We start from the raw sequence: 19,247 nt of genomic DNA on the forward strand, positions 1-19,247 counted from the left end.
CACTACCATTCTCCGGACTAGTGACCACCCACTTTCGCCAGGTGTCTCTCGAACCACAGGTAAAACAGCACACACAATGTATATGATGCTTACCGCGGAAACGAAAGGGTGATCAAATCCTTGATATCGAGCAACACCTGGATACTTGTGGAGTAGCCCCCAGACATCCGGAAAATGGAAGCTCTGACTCACCCTTTACGGTAGTCCCATCTGGGTCGCCAGTTGTCAAGGTCAGAATGACGATGATGATGAGACTCAAAGGATCTCTTGATATCCGGCTGCTGCTTCTAATTAAAATGTCATGTGTGCACACGAGAATGAAAAATAACTGCACAGCAAGTCAGTTACATCTATCTCCATGACCGGCTCTTAACCAAGTGTGTTCTTTATTGTTTGAAAGAAACTCTAAACTGAGCAGTAAGGGGGTGTAAACAAAAGTTTTAGTCCAATCAAGTATCGCAGGGCAGGGCTTCATGACGTAGAGAGATCTACATATTCTCCGTTGATTGGTCAGTCTAGGATCCAGGAATTTCTTTGTCGATCTGTCTTGGGTGGAGAACAGGAAATGGTGGCCATCTTTACAATTACATATGCTGGTATATACTGTGTCTAAGGAAAATACACTGAATATGCAATATACATATATACATGTTAGTAAGAAACAAAAGCATTCACAAATATGTGAGTTAGTTCACATCTACTGAACTATATAACTGAGTCTATGAAATGGCTGAATTAAGTATTTTTGGATACTCAATTCTTTATCCTCAACAGGATTATATCAGAACCCTCACATCCTCTCTAACACACAACCCCAAACAGCTATTCAATACTTTTACCTCCCTCCTCCCCCACCACTGCCCCCTCCAACCTCCCTCCTCCACCACCGCTGCCCCCGCCAACCTCCCTCATCTCCGCAGAAGACTTTTCCGCAAGATAAGATCGACCAAACCAAGCAAGTCTTCTCTGCTCAACCCCTTCACATAGCAGACCACTGCCCCTCCCCCAGAAACGTCCTCCCCACCATCACTGAGGCCTCCAACACACATCCGTGAAACACGTATATACCGGAGACACGGACACATGCACACCAATGTTATGATATGTTTGGGGTCACACGTGCGTTATTCCATATGGTCCGTGTCCGTGATCCGTATGTGTATCCGTATTGCACGGATGCATGTCCGTTTTCTGCACGGAACACGCACACACGGACCCAATGGAAGTCTATGGGTCCGTGAGCACACGTACGTGACACGGATGCATCTCCGTATGCTCTGTGTACGTGTTGTACTTTTTTTCTAGCGATGTCGGTCAATCTTTCTTTTTCTGTGTCGGTCAATCTCCCTCAGTCCGTCGGTCGGTCTTTCTGTCTTGTCTTTACCTCTCTCAGTCTGTCGGTCGGTCTTTCTGTCTTGTCTTTACCTCCCTCAGTCTGTCGGTCGGTCCTTCTGTCTTGTCTTTACCTCCCTCAGTCTGTCGGTCGGTCTTTCTGTCTTGTCTTTACCTCCCTCAGTCTGTCGGTCGGTCTGTCTGTCTTGTCTTTACCTCCCTCAGTCTGTCGGTCGGTCTTTCTGTCTTGTCTTTACCTCCCTCAGTCTGTCGGTCGGTCTTTCTGTCTTGTCTTTACCTCCCTCAGTCTGTCGGTCGGTCTTTCTGTCTTGTCTTTATCTCCCTCAGTCCGTCGGTCGGTCTTTCTGTCTTGTCTTTACCTCTCTCAGTCTGTCGGTCAGTCTTCCCCCTCTCTCATACTCTCCGTTCCCCGATCTCGAGCGCGGCGCCGCACAGCTGTTAAAAAAAACTCCGGCGGCTTTTACTATTTTGAAAATGCTGGCCGCTCATTAATCAATCTCGTATTCCCTGCTTTTCCCACCCACCGGCGCCTATGATTGGTTGCAGTGAGACACGCCCCAACGCTGAGTGACAGCTGTCTCACTGCAACCAATCATAGCCGCCGGTGGGCGGGTCTATACTGTGCAGTACAAAAAAAAATTATTAAAAAAAAACGGCGTGCGGCCCCCCCATTTTTATACCAGCCAGGGTAAAGTCACACGGCTGAAGGCTGGTATTCTCAGGATGGGGAGCTCCACGTTATGGGGAGCCCCCCACCTAACAATATCAGCCAGCAGCCGCCTAGAATAGCCACATCCATTAGATGCGACAGTTCTGGGACTCTACCCGGCTCTTCCCGATTTGTCCTGGTGCGTTGGCAATTGGGGTAATAAGGAGTTAATGGCAGCCCATAGCTGCCACTAAGTCCTAGGTTAATCATGTCAGGCGTCTCACCGAGATACTTTCCATGATTTTCCTGTAAGTTACAGTAAATAAACACATACATCCGAAGAAATCCTTTATTTACAATAATAAACACTAACAAATACCCTCGTTCACCAATTTATTAAGCCCCAAAAAGCCCTCCATTTCCGGCGTAATCCACGGAGGTCCCGCGTCGCTTCCAGCTCTGCTACATGAAGGTGACAGGAGCTGCAGCAGACACCGCCGCTCCTGTCAGCTTCACGCAGCAACTGAGGTGAGCTGCGGGATCAGCTGTGCTGTCACTCAGGTTACTCGCGGCCACCGCTGGATCCTCCAACTGTGACTGCAAGTCGCCCAAGTGACAGCAATGATGTTACAGGTGAGTTGCGGTCTCGGGTGGAGGACTCCAGCTAGCCGCGGGTAGCCTGAGTGACGGCAGCGCTAATTGCGCAGCTCACTTCAGTCACTCAGGGGATTAGCGGTCACCGGTGAATCCTTCACAGGTGACCGCTAATCAGGATGCGACACAGACAGAGCCGCAGTATGACAATGAAGTCGGGTGAAGTTCACCCGAGTTCATTCTCATCGCGCGTCGCTGTCTGCTGACATGTATCAACGACATTGTGCATTACACACGGATCATTTCACACGGACATGTCACTTACGTATCCCACGCACACGCGGACATTCAACACGCACACACGGCTAGCATACGCAATTCACACGGATGCCACTTAAAAATGGAAAGCGGACCCGAAAAATGTAACGTAACGCACGTGGATGTTTTTCACGGATGCGTGTCGGAGGCCTGAAGGAGAGCTTGCACATCTCCTCTCGAAAGCACACCTCGCCACCTGCACACTTGACCCCATCCCATCTCCTCCCCAACCTCACCACTATCCTTATTCCAGCCTTAAAGGGAACCTGTTACCAGTTTTTTGGCCTATAAGCTGCGGCCACCACCACCGGGCTCTTATATACAGCATTCTAACATGCTGTATATAAGAGCCCAGGCCGGGGGTATAACATAAAAACCACTTTATAACACTTACCTAACGGTCACGCGGTGGGCCTTATGGGTGTATCCGTTGTCCGATGCCGGAGCCGCCTCTCTCGGCCATCTTTGTTCTTCTTTTCTAGCCGCGGTGCATGACGGGTCCGATGTCATCCACACTCGCAGGCATTCAGGTCCTGAGTAGGGCAGGTCAAAGTATTGTAGTGCGCCTGCGCAGGACCGGCGAGTGAGTATGACGTAGACGCATCATGCACCCAGGCTTCAGAAAGAGGACGAAGATGGCTGAAAGGGGAGGCGCCGGCACCGGACAACGGACACGCCCATAAGGCCCACCGCGCAACCGTTAGGTAAGTATTATAAAGTGTTTTTTATGTTATACCCCCGGCCTGTGCTCTTATATACAGCATGTTAGAATACTGTATATAAAAGCCTGGTGGTGGTGGCCGCAGCTTATAGGCCAACAAAGTGGTGACAGGTTCCCTTTAACTGATTTTATCAACCTATCTCTAACCTCTGGAACCTTCCCCTCTGCTTTCAAACACGCAACAGTCGCATCCATCCTAAAGAAATCTTCCCTCGACCCAACCTCTGCTGCCAGCTATCACCCCATATCACTTCTCCCGTTCACCTCACAACTCCTGGAACAGCGCGTCCATGCTGAACTTTCCTCCCACCTCTCCTCTAACTCTCTCTGACACCCTACAGTCCGGCTTCCGTCCACATCATTCCACCGAAACTGCCCTGACTAAAACCACGAATGACTTACTGCCAAAGCTAACAAGCACTTCTCCATACTCCTACTTCTAGACTTATCCTCAGCCTTTGACACTGTGGACCACTCCCTGCTACTACAGATCCTCTCTTCCCTTGGTGTCAGAGACCTTGCCCTCTCTTGGATCTCTTCATACCTCTCCAACCGCACTTTTAGTGTCTCCCACTCCCACACAACCTCTTCATCCCGCCCAATCTCTGTTGGCGTCCCTCAAGGCTCTGTCCTGTGTACCCCGTCATGCCTTCGATCCCGGACCGGTGATAGGACCAGGCTGCTGACCGTCCTCCTCGTTAGGTCCAGGCACCTAGCCACAATCCCCTGCGACCGGGGGTCCGACTCCTCTATGTCCAGACCACCGTCTGCAACCTAGACAGCTTCTCTTGGGAGCCACCACTCCCAACCTCCTCTCACTCTCTCCACTCTCCACTGACCTCCCCTCCCTGACCCCCAGGTGGGCGACTCTATTCCACTGAAGCCGTCCCCTGGTGTGTCTGGTGGGTGTGCTGCAGGGTGTATCTAGGATTTGATTTGCTGTTGGAGGCAACACCACTAAGATAGGGACCCAGAACCAAGAGGGAGTTGGATACTGCACGGGAGGGCAGCTTAGGCTACTTTCACACATCCGGCTTGAGCCCTGCGGCTCAATCCGGCTGTGCAAGCTATGCAACGGATGCGGTGAAAACACCGCATCCTTTGCAGAAGTTTTTCCCATGCGGCCCGCCCGGTTTTTGCCGCTTGCGGCATGCTACTGAGCATGCGCAGTGGCAAAAACCGCATGCGGCGGCCGGATGCGGTATTTGCCGCATCGCGCCGCATCCGGCCGCCATAGACATGCATTGAGAGATGCGCCGCATCGGCCGAATGCGGCGCGATGCGGGTTTTTTTGCCACACGAAAAAACGTGCCAGGCAACGTTCCATCCGGCCGCCGCATCGGCTAAATCTGCCGCATGCGGCAAAAACCGGATGGAACGCAAGGCCATGCGGCACAATGCGGCACTAATTAAAGTCTATGCAGGAAAATCGCAACCGGCAGCAAAAAAAAACGTTTGCGATTTTCCTGCAAAGTGCCGGATTGTGCCGCAGAAGAAAAACCGGAGGTGTGAAAGTAGCCTAATGCAGTACCCTGTGACCACCTGATAGTCCAGGGGCGTCACAATGTGACCTGTGATCCTGGGTTCGCATGTGATCCAGTGATCGGTCATGTGACCTGTGATCCGGGGCTCGCTCATGTGACCCCTGCGATCCGGGGCTCGCTCATGGGATCTGTGATCCGGCGATCGGTCATGTGACCTGTGATCCGGGACTCGCTCATGTGACCCCCGTGATCCTCCGATCGGTCATGAGACCTGTGATCCGGGGCTCGCTCATGTGATCCCTGATTCGGGGCTCACTCATGTGATCCCTGTGATCTGGCGATCGGTCATGTAACCTGTGATCCGGGGCTCGCTCATGTGACCCCTGTGATCCGGCGATTGGTCATGTGACCTGTGATCCAGGGCTCGCTCATGTGATCCCTGTGATCTGGCGATCGGTCATGTGACCTGTGATCCGGGGCTCGCTCATGTGATCCGTCGATCGGTCATGTGACCTGTGATCTGGCGATCGGTCATGTGACCTGTGATCTGGCGATCGGTCATGTGACCTGTGATCCGGCGATCGGTCATGTGACCTGTGATCTGGCGATCGGTCATGTGACCTGTGATCCGGGGCTCGCTGTGATGCCTGTGATCCGTCAATCGGTCATGTGACCTGTGATCTGGCGATCGGTCATGTGACCTGTGATCTGGCGATCGGTCATGTGACTTGTCATCCGGCGATCAGTCATGTGACCTGTGATCTGGAGATCGGTCATGTGACCTGTGATCCGGGGCTCGCTCATGTGATCCCTGTGATCCGGGGCTCGCTCATGTGATCCGGCGATCGGTCATGTGATCCCTGTGATCCGGCGATCGGTCATGTGACCTGTGATCCGGCGATCGGTCATGTGACCTGTGATCCGGCGATCGGTCATGTGACCTGTGATCTGGCGATCGGTCATGTGACCTGTGATCCGGCGATCGGTCATGTGACCTGTGATCCGGCGATCGGTCATGTGACCTGTGATCTGGCGATCGGTCATGTGACCTGTGATCCGGCGATCGGTCATGTGACCTGTGATCCGGCGATCGGTCATGTGACCTGTGATCTGGCGATCAGTCATGTGACCTGTGATCCGGGGCTCGCTCATGTGATCCCTGCGATCCGGGGCTCGCTCATGTGATCAGTGTGATCTGGGGCTTTCTCATGTGATCCCTGTGATCCGGGGCTCGCTCATGTGATCAGGCGATCGGTCATGTGATCCCTATGATCCGGTGCTCGCTCATGTGATCCCTGTGATCCGGCGATCGGTTATGTGACATGTGATCTGGGGCTCGCTCATGTGATCCCTGTGATCCGTTGATCGGTCATGTAACCTGTGATCTGGTGATCGGTCATGTGACCTGTGATCCGGCGATCGGTCATGTGATCTGGCGATCGGCCATATGACCTGTGATCCGGGGCTCGCTCATGTGATCCCTGTGATCCGGGGCTCGCTCATGTGATCCGGCGATCGGTCATGTGATCCGGTGCTCGCTCATGTGATCCCTGTGATCCGGCGATCGGTTATGTGACCTGTAATCTGGGGCTCGCTCATGTGATCCCTGTGATCCGGCGATCGGTCATGTGACCTGTGATCCGTCGATCAGTCATGTGACCTGTGATCTGGCGATCGGTCATGTTACCTGTGATCTGGAGATCGGTCATGTGACCTGTGATCCGGGGCTCGCTCATGTGATCCCTGTGATCCGGGGCTCACTCATGTGATCCGGCGATCGGTCATGTGATCCCTGTGACCCGGTGCTCACTCATATGATCCCTGTGATCCGGCGATCGGTCATGTGACCTGTGATCTGGCGATCGGTCATGTGACCTGTGATCCGGCGATCGGTCATGTGACCTGTGATCTAGGGCTCGCTCATATGATCCCTGTCATCCGGCGATCAGTCATGTGACCTGTGATCCGGCGATCGGTCATGTGACCTGTGATCTGGCGATCAGTCATGTGACCTGTGATCCGGGGCTCGCTCATGTGATCCCTGCGATCCGGTGCTCGCTCATGTGATCAGTGTGATCTGGGGCTTGCTCATGTGATCCCTGTGATCCGGGGCTCGCTCATGTGATCCGGCGATCGGTCATGTGATCCCTGTGATCCGGTGCTCGCTCATGTGATCGCTGTGATCCGGCGATCGGTCATGTGACTTGTGATCTGGCGATCAGTCATGTGACCTGTGATCCGGGGCTCGCTCATGTGATTCATGTGATCAGTCGATCGGTCATGTGACTTGTGATCTGGCGATCGGTCATGTGACCTGTGATCCGGGGCTCGCTCATGTGATCAGTGTGATCTGGGGCTCGCTCATTTGATCAGTGTGATCTGGGGCTTGCTCATGTGATCCCTGAGATCCGGGGCTTGCTCATGTGATCCGGCGATCGGTCATGTGATCCCTGTGATCCGGCGATCAGTTATGTGATCTGTGATCTGGGGCTCGCTCATGTGATCCCTGTGATCCGGGGCTCGCTCATGTGATCCCTGTGATCCGGAGCTCGCTCATGTGATCCCTGTGATCCGGGGCTCGCTCATGTGATCCCTGTGATCCGGGGCTCGCTCATGTGATCCCTGTGATCCGGGGCTCGCTCATGTGATCCCTGTGATCCGGGGCTCGCTCATGTGATCCCTGTGATCCGGGGCTCGCTCATGTGATCCCTGTGATCCGGGGCTCGCTCATGTGATCCCTGTGATCCGGGGCTCGCTCATGTGATCCCTGTGATCCGGGGCTCGCTCATGTGATCCCTGTGATCCGGGGCTCGCTCATGTGATCCCTGTGATCCGGGGCTCGCTCATGTGATCCCTGTGATCCGGGGCTCGCTCATGTGATCCCTGTGATCCGGGGCTCGCTCATGTGATCCCTGTGATCCGGGGCTCGCTCATGTGATCCCTGTGATCCGGAGCTCGCTCATGTGATCCCTGTGATCCGGGGCTCGCTCATGTGATCCCTGTGATCCGGGGCACGCTCATGTGATCCCTGTGATCCGGGGCTCGCTCATGTGATCCCTGTGATCCGGGGCTCGCTCATGTGATCCCTGTGATCCGGGGCTCGCTCATGTGATCCCTGTGATCCGGGGCTCGCTCATGTGATCCGGGGCTCGCTCATGTGATCCCTGTGATCCGGGGCTCGCTCATGTGATCCCTGTGATCCGGCGCTCGCTCATGTGATCCCTGTGATCCGGGGCTCGCTCATGTGATCCCTGTGATCCGGGGCTCGCTCATGTGATCCCTGTGATCCGGGGCTCGCTCATGTGATCCCTGTGATCCGGGGCTCGCTCATGTGATCCGGGGCTCGCTCATGTGATCCCTGTGATCCGGGGCTCGCTCATGTGATCCCTGTGATCCGGCGCTCGCTCATGTGATCCCTGTGATCCGGGGCTCGCTCATGTGATCCCTGTGATCCGGCGCTCGCTCATGTGATCCCTGTGATCCGGGGCTCGCTCATGTGATCCCTGTGATCCGGCGCTCGCTCATGTGATCCCTGTGATCCGGGGCTCGCTCATGTGATCCCTGTGATCCGGCGCTCGCTCATGTGATCCCTGTGATCCGGGGCTCGCTCATGTGATCCCTGTGATCCGGCGCTCGCTCATGTGATCCCTGTGATCCGGGGCTCGCTCATGTGATCCCTGTGATCCGGCGCTCGCTCATGTGATCCCTGTGATCCGGGGCTCGCTCATGTGATCCCTGTGATCCGGCGCTCGCTCATGTGATCCCTGTGATCCGGGGCTCGCTCATGTGATCCCTGTGATCCGGCGCTCGCTCATGTGATCCCTGTGATCCGGGGCTCGCTCATGTGATCCCTGTGATCCGGCGCTCGCTCATGTGATCCCTGTGATCCGGGGCTCGCTCATGTGATCCCTGTGATCCGGAGCTCGCTCATGTGATCCCTGTGATCCGGGGCTCGCTCATGTGATCCCTGTGATCCGGGGCACGCAAATGTGATCCCTGTGATCCGGGGCTCGCTCATGTGATCCCTGTGATCCGGGGCTCGCTCATGTGATCCCTGTGATCCGGGGCTCGCTCATGTGATCCCTGTGATCCGGGGCTCGCTCATGTGATCCGGGGCTCGCTCATGTGATCCCTGTGATCCGGGGCTCGCTCATGTGATCCCTGTGATCCGGCGCTCGCTCATGTGATCCCTGTGATCCGGGGCTCGCTCATGTGATCCCTGTGATCCGGGGCTCGCTCATGTGATCCCTGTGATCCGGGGCTCGCTCATGTGATCCCTGTGATCCGGGGCTTGCTCATGTGATCCGGGGCTCGCTCATGTGATCCCTGTGATCCGGGGCTCGCTCATGTGATCCCTGTGATCCGGCGCTCGCTCATGTGATCCCTGTGATCCGGGGCTCGCTCATGTGATCCCTGTGATCCGGCGCTCGCTCATGTGATCCCTGTGATCCGGGGCTCGCTCATGTGATCCCTGTGATCCGGCGCTCGCTCATGTGATCCCTGTGATCCGGGGCTCGCTCATGTGATCCCTGTGATCCGGCGCTCGCTCATGTGATCCCTGTGATCCGGGGCTCGCTCATGTGATCCCTGTGATCCGGCGCTCGCTCATGTGATCCCTGTGATCCGGGGCTCGCTCATGTGATCCCTGTGATCCGGCGCTCGCTCATGTGATCCCTGTGATCCGGGGCTCGCTCATGTGATCCCTGTGATCCGGCGCTCGCTCATGTGATCCCTGTGATCCGGGGCTCGCTCATGTGATCCCTGTGATCCGGCGCTCGCTCATGTGATCCCTGTGATCCGGGGCTCGCTCATGTGATCCCTGTGATCCGGCGCTCGCTCATGTGATCCCTGTGATCCGGGGCTCGCTCATGTGATCCCTGTGATCCGGCGCTCGCTCATGTGATCCCTGTGATCCGGGGCTCGCTCATGTGATCCCTGTGATCCGGCGCTCGCTCATGTGATCCCTGTGATCCGGGGCTCGCTCATGTGATCCCTGTGATCCGGGGCTCGCTCATGTGATCCCTGTGATCCGGCGATGTGATCACACTTGTACACTCTTTCCCCTCCGCTCGTCCTGCAGCAGGATCGGGGTCACTTCGAGTGCAGCGTCTGAGGCGCCATCTCCAGCCTCGTGGCCACTCTGACTCGTCGCTATGGACACCGCACTGTTCACACTTTTTGGCACTGCTGGAGCGCCGATCACAGAACCACGCCCTCTACAGCAAGCCACACCCATTGTGCAAGAACAAGAACCGCGGAGGGGAAGGACCCGTGCGGCACACCGTAGTCAGCTGACCTCAGCGGAGACGCCACAGCTCGTACGTCAACGTCATACGTCACCAGGAAAAACGTGCCCACACCCCGGCCCCGCCCACAGCAGCCGGGACATACGTCACACGTTCTCAGCGCCTGACGTCACCCGACTGTGCTGAGGATTCAGCTGACGCAGGTTGTGTCCGTGCACCGGCAGCCCGGGGACAGGAACCGGAGGCCGAGAGACGCCGCGGAGCTGCGCATTCCCGGTATACCGGCCCTGTGCATTATACACCGGGCCGCCCCTCCCCCTGTGCATTATACACCGGGCCGCCCCTCCCCCTGTGCATTATACACCGGGCCGCCCCTCCCCCTGTGCATTATACACCGGGCCACCCCTCCCCCTGTACATTATACACCGGGCCGCCCCTCCCCCCTGTACATTATACACCAGGCCGCCCCTCCCCCCTGTACATTATACACCGGGCCGCCCCTCCCCCTGTACATTATACACCGGGCCGCCCCTCCCCCTGTACATTATACACCGGGCCGCCCCTCCCCCTGTGCATTATACACCGGGCCGCCCCTCCCCCTGTGCATTATACACCGGGCCGCTCCTCCCCCTGTGCATTATACACCGGGCCGCCCCTCCCCCTGTACATTATACACCGGGCCGCCCCTCCCCCTGTACATTATACACCGGGCCGCTCCTCCCCCTGTGCATTATACACCGGGCCGCCCCTCCCCCTGTACATTATACACCGGGCCGCCCCTCCCCCTGTACATTATACACCGGGCCGCCCCTCCCCCCTGTACATTATACACCGGGCCGCCCCTCCCCCTGTGCATTATACACCGGGCCACCCCTCCCCCTGTGCATTATACACCGGGCCGCCCCTCCCCCTGTGCATTATACACCGGGCCGCCCCTCCCCCTGTGCATTATACACCGGGCCGCCCCTCCCCCTGTGCGTTATACACCGGGCCGCCCCTCCCCCTGTACATTATACACCGGGCCGCCCCTCCCCCTGTGCATTATACACCGGGCCGCCCCTCCCCCTGTACATTATACACCGGGCCGCCCCTCCCCCTGTGCATTATACACCGGGCCGCCCCTCCCCCTGTACATTATACACCGGGCCGCCCCTCCCCCTGTACATTATACACCGGGCCGCCCCTCCCCCTGTACATTATACACCGGGCCGCCCCTCCCCCTGTACATTATACACCGGGCCGCCCCTCCCCCTGTACATTATACACCGGGCCGCCCCTCCCCCTGTACATTATACACCGGGCCGCCCCTCCCCCTGTGCATTATACACCGGGCCGCCCCTCCCCCTGTGCATTATACACCGGGCCGCCCCTCCCCCTGTGCATTATACACCGGGCCGCCCCTCCCCCTGTGCATTATACACCGGGCCGCCCCTCCCCCTGTGCATTATACACCGGGCCGCCCCTCCCCCCTGTGCATTATACACCGGGCCACCCCTCCCCCTGTACATTATACACCGGGCCGCCCCTCCCCCCTGTACATTATACACCAGGCCGCCCCTCCCCCCTGTACATTATACACCGGGCCGCCCCTCCCCCTGTACATTATACACCGGGCCGCCCCTCCCCCTGTACATTATACACCGGGCCGCCCCTCCCCCTGTACATTATACACCGGGCCGCCCCTCCCCCTGTACATTATACACCGGGCCGCCCCTCCCCCTGTGCATTATACACCGGGCCGCCCCTCCCCCTGTGCATTATACACCGGGCCGCCCCTCCCCCTGTGCATTATACACCGGGCCGCCCCTCCCCCTGTGCATTATACACCGGGCCGCCCCTCCCCCTGTGCATTATACACCGGGCCGCCCCTCCCCCTGTACATTATACACCGGGCCGCCCCTCCCCCTGTGCATTATACACCGGGCCGCCCCTCCCCCTGTGCATTATACACCGGGCCGCCCCTCCCCCTGTACATTATACACCGGGCCTCCCCTCCCCCTGTGCATTATACACCGGGCCTCCCCTCCCCCTGTGCATTATACACCGGGCCTCCCCTCCCCCTGTGCATTATACACCGGGCCGCCCCTCCCCCTGTGCATTATACACCGGGCCGCCCCTCCCCCTGTGCATTATACACCGGGCCGCCCCTCCCCCTGTGCATTATACACCGGGCCGCCCCTCCCCCTGTACATTATATACCGGGCCGCCCCTCCCCCTGTACATTATATACCGGGCCGCCCCTCCCCCTGTACATTATATACCGGGCCGCCCCTCCCCCTGTACATTATACACCGGGCCGCCCCTCCCCCTGTACATTATATACCGGGCCGCCCCTCCCCCCTGTACATTATATACCGGGCCGCCCCTCCCCCTGTGCATTATACACCGGGCCGCTCCTCCCCCTGTGCATTATACACCGGGCCGCCCCTCCCCCTGTGCATTATACACCGGGCCGCCCCTCCCCCTGTGCATTATACACCGGGCCGCCCCTCCCCCTGTACATTATATACCGGGCCGCCCCTCCCCCTGTACATTATATACCGGGCCGCCCCTCCCCCTGTACATTATATACCGGGCCGCCCCTCCCCCTGTACATTATACACCGGGCCGCCCCTCCCCCTGTACATTATATACCGGGCCGCCCCTCCCCCCTGTACATTATATACCGGGCCGCCCCTCCCCCTGTGCATTATACACCGGGCCGCCCCTCCCCCTGTGCATTATACACCGGGCCGCCCCTCCCCCTGTGCATTATACACCGGGCCGCCCCTCCCCCTGTGCATTATACACCGGGCCGCCCCTCCCCCTGTGCATTATACACCGGGCCGCTCCTCCCCCTGTGCATTATACACCGGGCCGCCCCTCCCCCTGTGCATTATACACCGGGCCGCCCCTCCCCCTGTGCATTATACACCGGGCCGCCCCTCCCCCTGTACATTATACACCGGGCCGCCCCTCCCCCTGTACATTATACACCGGGCCTCCCCTCCCCCTGTACATTATACACCGGGCCTCCCCTCCCCCTGTGCATTATACACCGGGCCGCCCCTCCCCCTGTGCATTATACACCGGGCCGCCCCTCCCCCTGTGCATTATACACCGGGCCGCCCCTCCCCCTGTGCATTATACACCGGGCCGCCCCTCCCCCTGTGCATTATACACCGGGCCGCCCCTCCCCCTGTGCATTATACACCGGGCCGCCCCTCCCCCTGTGCATTATACACCGGGCCGCCCCTCCCCCTGTACATTATACACCGGGCCGCCCCTCCCCCTGTACATTATACACCGGGCCTCCCCTCCCCCTGTGCATTATACACCGGGCCTCCCCTCCCCCTGTGCATTATACACCGGGCCGCCCCTCCCCCTGTGCATTATACACCGGGCCGCCCCTCCCCCTGTACATTATACACCGGGCCGCCCCTCCCCCTGTACATTATACACCGGGCCGCCCCTCCCCCTGTACATTATACACCGGGCCGCCCCTCCCCCTGTACATTATACACCGGGCCGCCCCTCCCCCCTGTGCATTATACACCGGGCCGCCCCTCCCCCTGTACATTATATACCGGGCCGCCCCTCCCCCCTGTACATTATATACCGGGCCGCCCCTCCCCCCTGTACATTATATACCGGGCCGCCCCTCCCCCTGTGCATTATACACCAGGCCGCCCCTCCCCCTGTGCATTATACACCAGGCCACCCCTCCCCCCTGTGCATTATACACTGGGCCGCCCCTCCCCCTGTGCATTATACACTGGGCCGCCCCTCCCCCTGTACATTATACATCGGGCCGCCCCTCCCCCTGTACATTATATATCGGGCTGCCCCTCCCCCTGTACATTATATTATTATTATACTGACGCTGCCCCTGCGGTCTTGGTTCTTGGTCTTGTGCTTCTTATCATTGTGGACCCTGTATTGTCCCCCCTGATGTTGTGCTGACGCCGCCCCTGCGGTCTTGGTTCTTGGTCTTGTGCTTCTTATCATTGTGGACCCTGTATTGTCCCCCCTGATGTTGTGCTGACGCTGCCCCTGCGGTCTTGGTTCTTGGTCTTGTGCTTCTTATCATTGTGGACCCTGTATTGTCCCCCCTGATGTTGTGCTGACGTCGCCCCTGCGGTCTTGGTTCTTGGTCTTGTGCTTCTCAGCATTGTGGACCCTGTATTGTCCCCCCCTGATGTTGCGCTGACGTCGCCCCTGTGGTCTTGGTTCTTGGTCTTGTGCTTCTCAGCATTGTGGACCCTGTATTGTCCCCCTGATGTTGCGCTGACGTCGCCCCTGCGGTCTTGGTTCTTGGTCTTGTGCTTCTCAGCATTGTGGACCCTGTATTGTCCCCCCTGATGTTGTGCTGACGCTGCCCCTGCGGTCTTGGTTCTTGGTCTTGTGCTTCTCATCATTGTGGACCCTGTATTGTCCCCCCTTATGTTGCGCTGACGTCGCCCCTGCGGTCTTGGTTCTTGGTCTTGTGCTTCTCAGCATTGTGGACCCTGTATTGTCCCCCCTGATGTTGTGCTGACGCTGCCCCTGCGGTCTTGGTTCTTGGTCTTGTGCTTCTCAGCATTGTGGACCCTGTATTGTCCCCCCTGATGTTGTGCTGACGCTGCCCCTGCGGTCTTGGTTCTTGGTCTTGTGCTTCTCAGCATTGTGGACCCTGTATTGTCCCCCCTGATGTTGTGCTGACGTCGCCCCTGCGGTCTTGGTTCTTGGTCTTGTGCTTCTCATCATTGTGGACCCTGTGTTGTCCCCCCTGATGTTGTGCTGACGTCGCCCCTGCGGTCTTGGTTCTTGGTCTTGTGCTTCTCAGCATTGTGGACCCTGTATTGTCCCCCCTGATGTTGCGCTGACGCTGCCCCTGCGGTCTTGGTTCTTGGTCTTGTGCTTCTCATCATTGTGGACCCTGTATTGTCCCCCCTGATGTTGTGCTGACGTCGCCCCTGCGGTCTTGGTTCTTGGTCTTGTGCTTCTCAGCATCGTGGACCCTGTATTGTCCCCCCGGATGTTGTGCTGACGCTGCCCCTGCGGTCTTGGTTCTTGGTCTTGTGCTTCTCATCATTGTGGACCCTGTATTGTCCCCCCTGATGTTGTGCTGACGCCGCCCCTGCGGTCTTGGTTCTTGGTCTTGTATTTCTCAGCATTGTGGACCCTGTATTGTCCCCCCTGATGTTGCGCTGACGCTGCCCCTGCGGTCTTGGTTCTTGGTCTTGTATTTCTCAGCATTGTGGACCCTGTATTGTCCCCCCGGATGTTGTGCTGACGCTGCCCCTGCGGTCTTGGGTCTTGGTCTTGTGCTTCTCAGCATTGTGGACCCTGTATTGTCCCCCCTGATGTTGTGCTGACGCTGCCCCTGCGGTCTTGGTTCTTGGTCTTGTGCTTCTCATCATTGTGGACCCTGTATTGTTCCCCCTGATGTTGTGCTGACGCTGCCCCTGTGGTCTTGGTTCTTGGTCTTGTGCTTCTCAGCATTGTGGACCCTGTATTGTCCCCCCTGATGTTGTGCTGACGCTGCCCCTGTGGTCTTGGTTCTTGGTCTTGTGCTTCTCAGCATTGTGGACCCTGTATTGTCCCCCTGATGTTGCGCTGACGCCGCCCCTGCGGTCTTGGTTCTTGGTCTTGTATTTCTCAGCATTGTGGACCCTGTATTGTCCCCCTGATGTTGTGCTGACGCTGCCCCTGCGGTCTTGGTTCTTGGTCTTGTGCTTCTCAGCATTGTGGACCCTGTATTGTCCCCCTGATGTTGTGCTGACGCTGCCCCTGCGGTCTTGGTTCTTGGTCTTGTATTTCTCAGCATTGTGGACCCTGTATTGTCCCCCCTGATGTTGCGCTGACGTCGCCCCTGCGGTCTTGGTTCTCGGTTCTTGGTCTTGTGCTTCTCAGCATTGTGGACCCTGTATTGTCCCCCCTGATGTTGTGCTGACGTCGCCCCTGCGGTCTTGGTTCTTGGTCTTGTGCTTCTCAGCATTGTGGACCCTGTATTGTCCCCCCTTATGTTGCGCTGACGTCGCCCCTGCGGTTTTGGTTCTTGGTCTTGTGCTTCTCAGCATCGTGGACCCTGTATTGTCCCCCCTGATGTTGTGCTGACGCTGCCCCTGCGGTCTTGGTTCTTGGTCTTGTGCTTCTCAGCATTGTGGACCCTGTATTGTCCCCCCTGATGTTGCGCTGACGCTGCCCCTGCGGTCTTGGTCTTGTATTTCTCAGCATTGTGGACCCTGTATTGTCCCCCCTGATGTTGCGCTGACGCCGCCCCTGCGGTCTTGGTTCTTGGTCTTGTATTTCTCAGCATTGTGGACCCTGTATTGTCCCCCCGGATGTTGTGCTGACGCTGCCCCTGCGGTCTTGGTTCTTGGTCTTGTGCTTCTCATCATTGTGGACCCTGTATTGTTCCCCCTGATGTTGTGCTGACGCTGCCCCTGTGGTCTTGGTTCTTGGTCTTGTGCTTCTCAGCATTGTGGACCCTGTATTGTCCCCCTGATGTTGTGCTGACGCTGCCCCTGCGGTCTTGGTTCTTGGTCTTGTGCTTCTCAGCATTGTGGACCCTGTATTGTCCCCCCTGATGTTGCGCTGACGTCGCCCCTGCGGTCTTGGTTCTTGGTCTTGTGCTTCTCAGCATTGTGGACCCTGTATTGTCCCCCCTGATGTTGTGCTGACGTCGCCCCTGCGGTCTTGGTTCTTGGTCTTGTGCTTCTCAGCATTGTGGACCCTGTATTGTCCCCCCTGATGTTGTGCTGACGCTGCCCCTGCGGTCTTGGTTCTTGGTCTTGTGCTTCTCATCATTGTGGACCCTGTATTGTCCCCCCTGATGTTGTGCTGACGCTGCCCCTGCGGTCTTGGTTCTTGGTCTTGTGCTTCTCATCATTGTGGACCCTGTATTGTCCCCCCTGATGTTGCGCTGACGCTGCCCCTGCGGTCTTGGTTCTTGGTCTTGTGCTTCTCAGCATTGTGGACCCTGTATTGTCCCCCCTGATGTTGTGCTGACGTCGCCCCTGCGGTCTTGGTTCTTGGTCTTGTGCTTCTCAGCATTGTGGACCCTGTATTGTCCCCCCTGATGTTGTGCTGACGTCGCCCCTGCGGTCTTAGTTCTTGGTCTTGTGCTTCTCAGCATTGTGGACCCTGTGTTGTCCCCCCTGATGTTGTGCTGACGCTGCCCCTGCGGTCTTGGTTCTTGGTCTTGTGCTTCTCAGCATTGTGGACCCTGTATTGTCCCCCCTGATGTTGTGCTGACGTCGCCCCTGCGGTCTTGGTTCTTGGTCTTGTGCTTCTCAGCATTGTGGACCCTGTATTGTCCCCCCTGATGTTGTGCTGACACTGCCCCTGCGGTCTTGGTTCTTGGTCTTGTGCTTCTCAGCATTGTGGACCCTGTATTGTCCCCCCTGATGTTGTGCTGACGCTGCCCCTGCGGTCTTGGTTCTTGGTCTTGTGCTTCTCAGCATTGTGGACCCTGTATTGTCCCCCCTGATGTTGTGCTGACGTCGCCCCTGCGGTCTTGGTTCTTGGTCTTGTGCTTCTCATCATTGTGGACCCTGTGTTGTCCCCCCTGATGTTGTGCTGACGTCGCCCCTGCGGTCTTGGTTCTTGGTCTTGTGCTTCTCAGCATTGTGGACCCTGTATTGTCCCCCCTGATGTTGCGCTGACGCTGCCCCTGCGGTCTTGGTTCTTGGTCTTGTGCTTCTCATCATTGTGGACCCTGTATTGTCCCCCCTGATGTTGTGCTGACGTCGCCCCTGCGGTCTTGGTTCTTGGTCTTGTGCTTCTCAGCATCGTGGACCCTGTATTGTCCCCCCGGATGTTGTGCTGACGCTGCCCCTGCGGTCTTGGTTCTTGGTCTTGTGCTTCTCATCATTGTGGACCCTGTATTGTCCCCCCTGATGTTGTGCTGACGCCGCCCCTGCGGTCTTGGTTCTTGGTCTTGTATTTCTCAGCATTGTGGACCCTGTATTGTCCCCCCTGATGTTGCGCTGACGCTGCCCCTGCGGTCTTGGTTCTTGGTCTTGTATTTCTCAGCATTGTGGACCCTGTATTGTCCCCCCGGATGTTGTGCTGACGCTGCCCCTGCGGTCTTGGGTCTTGGTCTTGTGCTTCTCAGCATTGTGGACCCTGTATTGTCCCCCCTGATGTTGTGCTGACGCTGCCCCTGCGGTCTTGGTTCTTGGTCTTGTGCTTCTCATCATTGTGGACCCTGTATTGTTCCCCCTGATGTTGTGCTGACGCTGCCCCTGTGGTCTTGGTTCTTGGTCTTGTGCTTCTCAGCATTGTGGACCCTGTATTGTCCCCCCTGATGTTGTGCTGACGCTGCCCCTGTGGTCTTGGTTCTTGGTCTTGTGCTTCTCAGCATTGTGGACCCTGTATTGTCCCCCTGATGTTGCGCTGACGCCGCCCCTGCGGTCTTGGTTCTTGGTCTTGTATTTCTCAGCATTGTGGACCCTGTATTGTCCCCCTGATGTTGTGCTGACGCTGCCCCTGCGGTCTTGGTTCTTGGTCTTGTGCTTCTCATCATTGTGGACCCTGTATTGTTCCCCCTGATGTTGCGCTGACGCTGCCCCTGCGGTCTTGGTTCTTGGTCTTGTATTTCTCAGCATTGTGGACCCTGTATTGTCCCCCCTGATGTTGCGCTGACGTCGCCCCTGCGGTCTTGGTTCTCGGTTCTTGGTCTTGTGCTTCTCAGCATTGTGGACCCTGTATTGTCCCCCCTGATGTTGTGCTGACGTCGCCCCTGCGGTCTTGGTTCTTGGTCTTGTGCTTCTCAGCATTGTGGACCCTGTATTGTCCCCCCTTATGTTGCGCTGACGTCGCCCCTGCGGTTTTGGTTCTTGGTCTTGTGCTTCTCAGCATCGTGGACCCTGTATTGTCCCCCCTGATGTTGTGCTGACGCTGCCCCTGCGGTCTTG

The 19,247-nt window shown here is 57.4% G+C and overlaps 2 protein-coding genes across 2 annotated transcripts in view; one reads left to right on the forward strand and one right to left on the reverse strand.

Annotated features, from left to right (window-relative positions):
• The window catches only part of PPM1G (protein phosphatase, Mg2+/Mn2+ dependent 1G), a 111,932-nt gene that overhangs the window by 83,572 nt on the left and 9,113 nt on the right, over window positions 1–19,247 (reverse strand). The window lies entirely within an intron of this gene.
• Window positions 10,521–19,247, forward strand: part of NRBP1 (nuclear receptor binding protein 1) — a 71,098-nt gene continuing 62,371 nt past the window's right edge. The window contains 1 exon segment of the mRNA XM_075341390.1: window positions 10,521–10,641. The gene's annotated coding sequence lies outside the window, so the exon portion shown is untranslated.

This window comes from Anomaloglossus baeobatrachus, chromosome 3 (assembly GCF_048569485.1).
Source record: "Anomaloglossus baeobatrachus isolate aAnoBae1 chromosome 3, aAnoBae1.hap1, whole genome shotgun sequence".
Lineage (NCBI taxonomy): Eukaryota > Metazoa > Chordata > Amphibia > Anura > Aromobatidae > Anomaloglossus > Anomaloglossus baeobatrachus.